General features: G+C 49.8%; 1 protein-coding gene across 1 annotated transcript in view; it reads left to right on the top strand.

Annotated features, from left to right (window-relative positions):
• The first annotated feature begins 2,741 nt into the window (after positions 1-2,741).
• LOC126548169 (nose resistant to fluoxetine protein 6-like) overlaps positions 2,742-12,842 on the top strand; it is an 82,711-nt gene continuing 72,610 nt past the window's right edge. The window contains exon 1 of the mRNA XM_050196296.2: positions 2,742-2,892. The gene's annotated coding sequence lies outside the window, so the exon portion shown is untranslated. The remainder of the gene's footprint in view (positions 2,893-12,842) is intronic.

Consider the following 12,842-nt stretch of genomic DNA (forward strand, 5'->3'; position numbering starts at 1 on the left):
CAGGTGCACGGACGTTGCAAGCTCTGCACAGGTCTCACCTGTCTACCAGCCATCATCATGCCTGCAGTGAAGACGTAAAATAAAAATAAAACGAGACCGGGTGATAAAAAAACAAGTACGAAGCATTTCGTACATTACAGGGATCCGTAAGAACCGTACGTAATGCGATGCAAATGCAACAGGGCCCAGTGGCTCATCGTAACGAAATGATTCAATTAAACGTACATTATTTTTCTAAAACAGCACGCATCTGCAGGTTCGTCTTGCTCAAAGTTTCGTTGGCGACAACGTTCTTTTTTGCGTTTCATTACTCCTGGTGCTCGTTCCTCCTTTCCACACGCGGTTATCTCTCGCCTCCGGTACGAGGCCATGCGCGCGTGCTGGCGCGTCTCTCAGCGTGTGGCCCGGTCCGGTCCCGAAGGGGAGCACATGTTTCGGGGAGCGGCAAGCAAACCGCCGAATGTGTAACGGCCGAGGACGGGGGGCCGTATACCGTATGCCGGGTCCTTCCGGGAAACTTCGCGCTGTTTACTGGCTCTTTGGCAGCTGTCCGCGACAAGAAAAGGCGCTGTTCAATATCGCGACAACGGTGATGTTGTTAACGAAGGACGCCGGCCAGTGGCACACGATTTTTTCACGAAGGAAAAGCTTTCTTATAATAGCACGAAGAGGAATAGCTCACGTGTCCTGGCGTCTTTTATTATCATTTGGCTCTGAGCGCCCTCCAGGGAAAAGGCGCAGTAAACACGTTGTCCTACGTGGAGTGAAAGCTCACGCGGGCCGTCCTTAACGGTTGCTTAGCGGTTACCTGCGTGCACGTTGTAAATAGCGAGTATTGACCGAAATACGAGTGAGGTCAACACAAATCGTTAATAGTATATGCCTTTTAATGACTCATGACTGATCGAATGTTAATGACGACACGTCGTACGTTCATGATATGCTATACTCGCCAACAGTAGCAGTTCTCCATCTGGCACTAAGCGCATCCTGGTGGGAGCCTGTTTGCTTTACAGTGTGATTCTTATGCACAAACACTGCTGGTTTTATTCCAAGAAAACCAGAGCGCGCCGAGGTATCACGACATTTGCCGATGATTATATACATATACATATATATATATATATATATATATATATATATATATATATATATATATATATATATATATATTTATATATATACGAGCAGAGTTTACACAAGGCAGCTGGTAATACATATATATATATATATATATATATATATGCTGCAGCAGTGGAAAAGTCGAAGAAATGGGAAAAACAAAAGAAAGGTTCGCTTTAATATGTGTCTGCAGCCCTGACGAAAGGCGCAACCGCCGCGGTGGCTTAGCGGCTATGGTGTTGCGCTGCTAAACACGAGGTCACGGGATCGAATCCCTGTCGCGGCAGCCGCATTTTGATGGGGGCGAAATGCGAAAAAAAAAATGCGCGGGTCACAAGGGCGTTGGGGGCACGTTAAAGAAACCCTGGTGGTCGACATTTATCCGGAGTCTACCCCAGTACGACGTGCCTCATAAGCAAATCGTGGTTTTGGCACGTAAAACCTCAGAATTCCATTTAACAGACGGCGCTACAGCGGCCACACCAGTGCAAGGCTGATTCCCGTGCAAGCCTATACGATATGTGCACCGCCAACGGCAAGATACAGAGAAGTATGCGCGCGTGTGACACCTGCCTGCAGTGGTGAACGGCGTAATTATGGTGCCGCATTGCCGATTCAGCACTTCCCAGTGCCTCTGGTTAGCAGAAGCAGGTCCAACGAGAGTGCCTCATAAATACATTGAACTTTTCATAGATGTGCCGTCAAGTGACAGGGAGAGAGGGAACCAACATTTATTTTCGAAACCCATGTCCATGTCTCCTCGCTAGGGTAAGGGTTCAGAGTCCGTTTCCGTGATGGTGGGTCGCGTGGACAGCGAACCAACAGGGCAGAACGTTAATCTTAGGTCCTGCTGCTGACCAAGTCTTGTTCGAAGAAGGCACAAATTGCTCTTTATATATAGTTTTTTAAATGATTTAATAAAGAGAACTACAGATTCAGCAACTACTAAAACGAACTCCTGGCTGCCTGAAAAACTTCGCTCATCGTCTCCGGCAACGCGGCGAACGCTGGTTTCCCCAAGGGCACGTCTGGAACCTGATCTGTGCACAGCCCAGAAGGACGGGGCCTCGAAATGGTTCGCTCGACTTCCAAGGATTCCACGCGCCGACAAAAAAACACCCCCCGGATGCCCCTCCTCTAAGCGGGTCCGCGCGAGAGCCGCAGCCTCGCAGGGAAGACGACGTGCCGTCGAAGGCGCACAAACCTCGACGAAAGCGCGAGCTTCGAGCCAGCTGCGGAATCGCAAACGAAACGCACGGAGTGATGACGGCGCGCCGCTCACGAGCAAGCCAAGCAGCAGACAGACAGTGGTTGGAAGGAATGTCGGCCGGGCATCAGGTTCCCGCCGCAGGTGTGTACAAAAGAAATAGCAAAAGGGAGAGAGGGGGGGCTAGCTTTCTCCTCTGGCACGTACATACGTCTCGGCTAGCGATCAAAGTCTCCGATCACGTGAGTCCCTCGCGCGCGCGTGTAGCACGAGCAGCAGCGGCAGCCCGCGGGCGTGGATTGGTCCGCGCGCCTCTCCCCGGGCGCGCACCCCTCGCCGAACCTGTATGACGAGACGCCCGCGCACTGGGGCCCCCCCACCACAGGCTTCGGAGAGAAGCGGGCACTTCTTCCAATAAACCCGGCTATTATCCGCGAAGTGTTCGGTCGCGCCATCCCCGGCATTCCCCCTGGCTGCGCGGGTGCTCGGCGGGCTACAGAAACGCGCGTTCTGCCGATGACAACAGCTCCTCTCTCGCCCCTCGGATGCCAGCCGCCCGAATGGTAAGCGCGCCTCTCCTTGGCGCCGCCGCGCCCGAGCTCACTTGACCGGCGGCCTGCTCGCGAAAGTGAGACATGCGCCGGTCAGCGAGCACGCGCGCGCCGGCGCATGTCGTTGTGCGGTGCCACGCCGATGAACAATAACGGCACGTGGTGAAGCGACCTTTAAGTGCGTGTCGGTCAGGCTCATTTGACACGGCGCGCTGCCCCTTTCTATTTGTTGCTTTAATTTACGTTTTGCCTCTCTCGTCTGCCGCTTAGCCGTCCTCGGCTCTTCGCCGTTCGGCGAACGCGAGCTTGGTGTCGCGCTCTGCGTGCTGTGTGCAACGCGCATCCGCCGAATGCCTTTCTCTCTTTCTTTTTCTTTCTTCCTCTTTCTTTTATTTTATTTGCTTCCGTGATTCTTTCTGTCCAAGCCTCAAGTGATTGTCTGCTCGTGTAAAAATTAAACATTTCCTCTCTTTGACATCGGACAACTGGTCACAAACATTTGCGAGCAAATTACGGTTGCTGCCAGCGTTAAGAATCATATTCATCAAGAGTTCCTTCCGAGTTTTTGTGATGCTAACAGTTTCTTCGTGCGATGGACTTAGCCTTCGCCTGCACTAGGCACTGCTTTGCAGACGTGTTGTCTGTTATTATTATTTTTTATATTTATGTAGTTACTGAGCTCCAAGACCTTAGCCCCGACAAAACAGGAGAACAACGTTGCCGTCTATTATAACTTTCAGGGAAAGCCAAAAATACGGAAAGGTCAGCCACAGTTGGTTAACACAAATCTACCCTGGTGGCCCGACCACCCATATTGCCCGACATTGCATCAGGCTTACAGCTTTGCCGCAAGATACGGCCGTGTTACGTCACGTCTGCGGGGCACATCACATTCAGGGAGGTTAGAAGTACGCGTCTTGTCCGAACGTGGCCAGACCGCGAACCTGAGCATTAGATGCATGCATTCTCGTTCGGCTGCTTCTGTGCTCTGCGGTCCTTTGTCAGACATGTATGCAGTCATGTATGTATTGTATTTGTACGTGTATGACTTTGAGTGCTTGCGTATTACCTAGCACATGTTTGTCTTTTTCCCTAATTAAGTCTCACTGTGGGCATTGTAGCGTTGTTTTAACATATTTGTCGCGCCTTCTATGTACATCTTTTTTTTTCATTTATATTATTACTGCCAACTGTATGGGTACCGGGGCCTCGTCAGGACTTACCGCCTTTTGTCCCGGTCCCCTCTTTTCCTTGAAAAGAAGAATAAACTTCACGTCACCATCTTTAGGCTTTACAGAATGCATAAATTTAGCCGCAAGGCGGATGCCACGCAAGCCATTGCGCGCTCGTGGAAGATTGTAAACCTTGCCTGCGAGTTGTTGCAGCGCGTTCTTTCAGTGTGATGACGCACAAGCAGGACGATTCGGACCACAGAGAAGACGGATGACTGACAGCTGTGTGATTGGCTTTCGCTTGAGACGAGAGCTTAAAGGGCCGTTAAAGAGGAATATGAAGTTAAAATTTATAAGTAACGCACGCTTCTGCAATAGGAAGACTTTAACTGTGTGAGAAGGCTTTGACCAGAGGGGGGGGGGGGGGGGGGGGGGGGCGTTGCGATGCCGTACTGAAGGTCACGCACACACCGTGCAGCACGCCATGAAGTCATAGATTTTGATAGTTTCTGCTCGTGTCTTGCTTAATTGTTTACCGGTAAAGAAAGACTAAATAGCACATTCTAGAGGAACGAAAGAATCGACCCTACCTAGTTTCGAGAATGCTTCTTGCCGAAACGGCCCAAATATAAGAAAATCATGTGCAATTCGTGACGATAGACTCACGCACCGCGCGCAAAGGTATTGACGCGATCGAAACATAATCAGTGTATTTTTAGCCCTAATTTTTTTTCTGTAATAGTCATCGTTGTTCAACCAAACGAATGGAAATATAATAAGAGTTTTGAAAAAATACTTTACCGAGGTATAATCCGATTTAGTGCATATCTCTAATTAGTGTCCCTTTAAAGCTTGTGTTAAGAAGAGGCATGAAATCTTTTGGCCACCGCTTAAGAAAATGTTTGTTTGTTTGTTTGTTTGTTTGTTTGTTTGTTTGTTTGTTTGTTTGTTTGTTTGTTTGTTTGTCGAATGCTTTATTAATTAAGCGAGTATGCGATGAGCGGTTCGATCGAGCTTGGAAATGTGCAGAAATTCGATTAAGTAACCATATCAATCAGTCTGTCAATCACGAAATGTTTGCATAACGCGATATAGAGGTCAACCACAGTAATTAAATCATGCATGAGCGAAACCAAAGGGCTTGAATCAACAAGTCGCTGACTGTAGGCGCACAGCCGTTGTTCGTCGACGTCTCTCTGGGTGGTAGAGAAATCACACGTAAGAGTGACGAACAAACACACAAGAAAATCCTTACATTGTTCCCGTCTGCATATATCTTCAAGCCGTTGCGTGCTTGTGTCACGAGCGTGAAATGGATACACAATAGAAACCAAAATGGGATTGAACTGGCGAAGTATTCTTCCAGCACGTTAGTGCCTTTCCTTTGGCGCATAAACCGCTGATAACTAGGGGAGAAAACGAAGGCCAGTCTTGGATTTCTCGAATTTGGCGGTCCTTCCGCCGCAGCGCCGGTATATAAGGCATGAATTTCAATGCAACTCCTCGCAGGAAGTTAGGAGAACAAGTCCCCCAAACTTCCTAGGTTGGCTGTTTGGCTCATTTAAAACGCAATGTAACCTTTCTTTATCGATCTGTAATTAACTGAACCGAAGTAAACGCTGCCGAAATCTGTGACGTCACAAGAAGCTGGTGCGGGAACTTCCAAAGCGGGCGCGCGACACCACTCGCATTTCCTTCTTCTCTTCTTGACAGAACGCTTGTTTCTGTGCTCTCTGCATTTTTGGTGAACTCTTTGCCTTTCGGGGTGCCTTACCTCCCCGTCTTGCGACCATGGACGCGGAGCATGCCACAGGCCCTCCTGGCCAGAAGTCATCACGGCTGTCAACCGCAAGGAAGCGAGTTGGCTCCCCCAGCGACACCGAGGACACCGAGCTGTACTCTATGTCGGAAGACGACTCATCCGACGACGGCTTCATACCCGTCCGGAGTAAAAGGGCAAAGAGAAAGATCGCCAACACAGCGCCGTCACCTCCTGCGAGCACTACGACTATGAAGTCAAGGCCTGCGCGCTGGCCACACGTCATCATCTTTATGCCGGAAGAACCGTCAAGCAACCTACGGTTGCTGAACAGGCAAGCCCTATCCATTTTTCTGGAACGTGCGGTGCCGGATCAAATTAAAGACATCAGAATAAACCCACGCAAGAATATACTCGCCATAGACGTGTACAACGCGAGTGCGCTTGGAACACTTCAAGAAATCACGGAGCTTGGCGGAATGAAAATGCGCCCCTTCATCCCGATCGACGACACATCGATAGCCGGTGTAATTTACGACATTGACATTGCCATTCCCAATGAAGATTTACCTAGCCTCATCAAGCCGGCAAACGAGGGCACGATCATTACGCAAGTGCGCCGTCTTGGGAATACGCGCTGCGTAAAAGTAATCTTCAAGGGGGATTGCATACCCTCCCACGTTAAAGTCGGACATTTTCGACATCCAGTTCGACCATTCATCCAGAAGCCGCTTCAATGCCATCAGTGCTTCAGGCTAGGACACGTAAAGGGCGTGTGTCCGAACTCGCTTCTGTGTCCCCGTTGCGCTGAACCTCATGCAGAAGTGACCTGCGGTGCCACAGTTCTGAAGTGCGCCAACTGTAGCGGCCCTCACGCAGCCTCGTCGAAAGACTGCCCCCGCATCAAGAGGGAGCGCGCGGTTCTGAAGCAAATGGCCAGAGACAATTCGGCCCACAGGGAGGCAGCCGAAGTAGTCCGGCGTCGGTGTCGACGTCGGCACCGTCGTAAGTCTTCAAAGAAGGCGCATGAGCGAAGCGATAGTACCCGCTCCACTACGGTACCACTTAGTCGCGACGCGATAGGGCCCACCACTTCCACGAGGGCATCAGATAAGACTCTTTCTTTAGAGGAATGGCCTACGCTACCGAGCCGCTCCCTTGCTAAGGAACCTCAGAAGGTCACGGCGCCACCGGAGCCTTCTCCGGCCATTGATGATTCACCTAAAACAGATCAAGTCATCTCGGTGCTACGTTCCCTCATGGAGGCCATCCGAACGATTTTAGTTGAGATGGGGACACCGTCTGCTCGAAGCGCACTTAAAGTGCTGGACGCCTTAAGCCCAGTGCTTGAATCCCTCAACTAGAAAGATGGCTACCCATACCCCATCCTTCCGAAAAGAAGTCAAGGCAGCGTCCGTCATGCAGTGGAACGCCAGAGGGCTAAAATCACGAATTTCAGATTTCCGTCAGTATGTGTACACCAATGTGTTTCCACTCATCGTCATTTGTGAGCCCAACTTGTCGAAACCAATCAGACTGTCAGGGTACGAATGTTTCATGTCATCAACAAATAGTGCATGCAGCAAAATCATCATTTTTGTTCGTCGGGAACTCACCTATGTTTTGCAACCGATTGCGCCCCACGACGACAATCAGTATATATGCGTCACAGTTAAAAAGAACAAACTCTTGTTTACTCTCATAGGCGTGTATATATCGCCTTCCAACAATTTCGACACTAAAAGATTAGCGGATATCTTGAGTGTTTGCCCCGCTCCATGGGTCATCATAGGAGATTTCAATGCACACCATCCAGCATGGGGAAGCACAAAGACAAATGCAAGAGGACGAAGATTATCAAGCATCGCCTACAACTATGGCCTTACTCTCTTGAACGATGGTAGCCCCACCTTTCTTCGAGGCGTGACATACGGCAGCTGCCTCGACCTTGCTTTTGTCTCCAACTCTCTCGCCAGATATGTGAAGTGGTTTCCAGATATTGAGACCCATGGGAGTGATCACATTCCCACCTATCTGAACATCAAAGGCTTGATGTCTAGATCTGGCCCACGGAATACCATTCGGACGATTCAATGGGCCAACTTCAAATCTGATATGGAAGATGCCTGCAGCGAGGGCCTGCCCTCTGGGTTAGAACAAACAATTAAAAATACGATGCGGAACGCCACTCGCATACTGACGATCTCTCACACGCGAAACGACTTCGACATAGAATTAGAGCGACTTCGCGCACTTCGTCGCCGGGCGGAACGTCGATATCGGCGTACAAGATCAATCCATGACCTTAGGGCAGCCAGGAGGATACAAAAGAAGATTCAGCGTCGAATGAATAGATTAGCGTCGGAACGTTGGGCAACGTTTTGCCAAACACTCGACCCCCGCAAGCCGCTGTCTCACATTTGGAAAACGGTGCAAGGTCTGCGTTGCCTTCCGGAACAGCGTTTTCCATTCAAGGCACTCGCGCTTTTCCAAGGGCGGCAAGACATCGATGTCGCAGAAGACTTTTGTGTGCGAATGGCAGACCAAGCGACACGCCCAGATCCTCCAGCCCGAGATGATGTCCCCCATTCCCGAGATTGCCGCATGGACCTTCCTTTTACAATGGAGGAGCTCGATGCGGCACTAGCTCTCTGCAGGCGCTCATCATCTCCGGGTCCAGATGGTATATCATACCGAGCCTTGTGCTATCTCGGAGAATCCGCACGGACAGCACTATTGAGCCTCTACAACACCTCATGGCAGGAGGGAAATGTTCCTGACGAATGGAAAGTGAGCCGCCTGGTGCCAATATTGAAGCAGGGCAAATCCCCACTAGAGCTCAGCTCTTACCGCCCGATAGCGTTGGCCAGCTGTGTAGGAAAGATAATGGAACGGATGATCCTTGGCCGCCTGGAATGGTACCTTGAACACTACAAGATTTATCCGAGTTCCATGGCTGGTTTCCGACGTGACCGCTCTTCCATCGACAATGTAGTTGATCTCGTTTCATATGTCCAGCACGAAAGGTCCCGTAAACGTTTCTCTGCAGCTTTATTCTTAGATGTGAAAGGGGCATACGATAACGTATTGCATGAGGCTATTCTCGACGCTCTTGTGACGGTTGGCCTAGGTGGCCGAGTATTTTTATGGATTGCAAGTTACCTATCTGCAAGATCATTCTATGTATTAACTGACGATGGCCCAACTACGCGACGCTATACCAGCAAGGGCGTTCCTCAAGGCGGTGCTCTCAGCCCGACGCTATTCAACCTCGCTCTTATTGGGCTTGCTGAACACTTGCCAACTACCACCAAAATTTCAGTATACGCAGACGACATCTGTCTCTGGACTTCCGCAGTCACACGTCCTCAGATACGTGCACGGCTTCAGAGAGCGGCTACTTTGACAGCGAGCTACTTGTGTGAACAAGGTCTCAGCATATCGCCAGAAAAATGCGCCCTAGTGGCGTTTACTCGCAAACCAATGACGCCTTATGTCATCTCAATCAACGGGCGGACCATTTCCTATGTCAGAACCTACAGATTTCTAGGCGTAATTATCGACCGAGACCTCTGTTGGAGCCCGCACGTGGCTTACATGAAACGACGCCTAACAGCAACCTCCCAGTTGTTTAAATACCTGACAGGAAAGACGTGGGGGATGTCAGTAGAGGCAATGCTGAGACTCTACAGAGCTCTCTTTCTCGGTTTTTTAAGATACAGTCTACCTGTACTGAACAACACCTGCAAGACAAATATTCGTGTTCTGCAAGCAGCGCAAGCTCAAGCACTCAGAGTTTGTCTTGGTTTGCCGAGATGCACGTCAACTGAGGCAACTATTGCGATTGCTCGGGACCATCCAATGCAGACTCACATCACGGTGGAAACCCTGAGAACGCATATCAGACATTTGGCACGGGCCCCCTATCACCACCTTGCAACACTACCTTCAGACAGGCACCAAGCATCATTCTCAAAAACTATTGTCAAGTACAACGACAAACTTCCCTCGGGCTTCACCGCTGCATGTAAACCATCGATGCCCCCTTGGTGCCTTGTCAGCCCCACAGTCCATCTCAACGTGCCAGGAATTGGGAAAAAGTCTGAGCTGTCGTCGCCTGTGCTGAAACAACTGTCTCTGCTTCTTCTGCACGAGAGGTACGCAGACAGTGCACATATTTATACTGACGGTTCCACAAACTCCAGTGTTCGTCCGGTGCTGCAGTCGTCCCAGAAAGAGGTATTACCATCAGCTTTAGGACTGACCACCCAACGACATCTACATCTGCGGAACTAGCTGCTCTTCGAGCTGCACTTTGTTTTGTCAATCGGGAACCACCTCGACAATGGTCAATTTTCAGCGACTCAAAGGCAGCCCTACAATCTGTACTATCAGCTCTGCGTCGCGGGCCATCTGAACAGCTCGTATTCGATATTAGATGCCTACTTCATACATCACATGAGAAAGGACATCACGTGACGTTTCAGTGGCTGCCAAGTCACTGCGGCGTCATCGGAAATGAAGACGCCGATAAAGCCGCTCGGACAGCTCTTGAAGACACACAGGAAGAGGCCATACCACTTTCACGTTCCGACGCAGCCAGCAGACTTCAAGTGCTTGCACAGGAGATCACGCTCTCTCTATGGTGCACACCAAGCGGCCAGACCAACCGCAGCGATCATCAACACGACCTGCCCTCCTTGATGCATCTCTGTATGCCAACCGGACTCCGCCGAAGTGAGGCCACCCTGCTTTATCGCTTATGGCTAGGGGTGGCCTTCACGAAATCTTACTCGTTTCGCATTGGAATGGCCGACAACGCTCTCTGCAATGCCTGTCTTTGCGAGGAGACGCTGGAACACATTCTGTGCGACTGTCCTGAATATAATGTTCAGAGACAGTCCATGGCGTCCGTTCTAGCGCACCTTGACAGTAGACCATTGTCAGTTGCAACCATTTTCACATATCGCCGACTGAAGACATCGCAGCTGAAGGCGACGAAGGGACTACTTCGGTTTATGAAGGATACGGGCTTGGACAAGCGACTGTGACAGTGATGTCACGTACCACACAAGAGTGACAGACTGTAACCAACGACATGTGTGCCGTGTTATGTGCCCTCTATCTCTTCTCCCCATCTTTCATCCCCCCCATCCCCCTCCCATGTGTAGGGTAGCAAACCGGTTAGGCAAAACTGGTTAACCTCCCTGCCTTCCTTCTCCACTTTTTCCTTCCTTCCTTCCTTCTTGCGCGTTTTCAGGCGTATACCAAGCCTGCGCTAAAGGTCAGAGTGAGCTTTTCAACATTACGGAAGGTTAATTTGCTAACGCGGCTCAATTTAGCATTCCTCTTTAGGGGTAAAGGAGCACTGACGCACATATTCGAAGTTGTTGCACACTCTACCGTAACACGCTTGTCGCGCGTGTGAAGACGACACTTGGAACGCATGAAGGTTTGGAAAACATATAAGGTATTTTAATTTGATACTAAAGTTGATCTCGAAATGCCGGACCTGATGTTACGTCATGACAGAGAGCAAACATTGCTCACATTGTGTAGCAATAAAGATAGGTATGATGACGTTGCTCTTAAACAATAAACACGTGTGCCTTTCTTCTGCTTGCGCTTGCGTGTGGCCACAGCAGTGATCAGAATAACATAGCAAGTAAGTGTGTCAGGACGTCATGCTGCATCTACTACTTTGGTGCCGAAACCAAAACTTCTTCATTGGAACAAGTCATAGAGTAAAATATTTTAAATGCTCCGACGCTTGCCGGTATCTTTTCTATGGAACTTAAAAAGTTTGGACTTTCTTACAGCGAAAACTGTACATGACTAACCTTCCCCAGTTTTTCCGGCGCCCGGCAACAGAAACGGACTTAGCGGTTTCTAACAAACCCATACGGGTGCAGTGGGGCGGCGCAGATGTCAAAAAGCGGAACAGATTAGAACGCTCGCCGTGAACAATAGCGTGACGTCAAGGTTATCGCAGTGTATAAGCAGGAGAGGTATCGGCGCTAAACACAGCTGCGTTATCGTTGGGGCGGACACGTATAGTCCGTACACCCGAAGAACAACATGCGTACGAGGAGCGCCGGAGGGAACAGCAACGAGAATGTAAACGGCGCCGGCGCGAAACGACCACCGATGAAGAACGTTCCCGCGATGCTGAACGCAAACGACAATCGCGAGACCGGGCACCTCCGAACGAGCAACGATGCCAGACTTGCAGCGCAAAAAACGACAAGCATTCCACTCTGTCAAGATGGAACGGCAGCGAAAGCACTGTGCTTTTCGTTTGAGAGCTTTGACTGTCGTCAGCTTTCGCTGCCCTTCCATCTTCACAGAGTGGAATGGTTGTCATTTTCTTTTAATACATGGCAGTTAGAACATGTTGGTGCATTTAGGCGACACCACCTGCTTTTTTTACTTGTATAACAAGCGTATACTAAATATGACATAAAAAAAAATATGGTTTTACGTGCCAAAACCACTTTCTGATTATGAGGCACGCCGTAGTGGAGGACTCCGGGAATTTCAACCACCTGGGGTTCTTTAACGTGCACCTAAGCCTAAGTACACGGGTGTTTTCGCATTTCGCCCTTATCGAAATGCGACCGCCGTGGCCGGGATTCCATCCCGCGACCTCGTGCTCAGCAGCCCAACACCATAGCCACTGAGCAACCACGGCGGGTTATGACATAACAAGCCGGCACTGCACGAGATAAAGGTTACAAGAATAAAAAAAGCCAGGCAGTCAGGTGAAGTATCAGTATGATCGTATACATCGCACGCTACCTTAGATGGTACGCTGCTGAAAAGATCAAATTCGAATGCGTAATTATGAAAATTTATAAACAAGCTGCAGGACTGCTAATCAGCACTAGTACCGACAGGCTATTAGAATTAGACCTGCACAACATAATGGACGAGCTCATAGAGGCGCAGCGGATAGGGCAGTACGAACGCCTTTCTAAAATCAAGGCAGGAAGACACATAGTAGAAGGACTAGGTATTGGGTACCATACTCA

Source organism: Dermacentor andersoni, chromosome 1 (assembly GCF_023375885.2).
Source record: "Dermacentor andersoni chromosome 1, qqDerAnde1_hic_scaffold, whole genome shotgun sequence".
NCBI lineage: Eukaryota > Metazoa > Arthropoda > Arachnida > Ixodida > Ixodidae > Dermacentor > Dermacentor andersoni.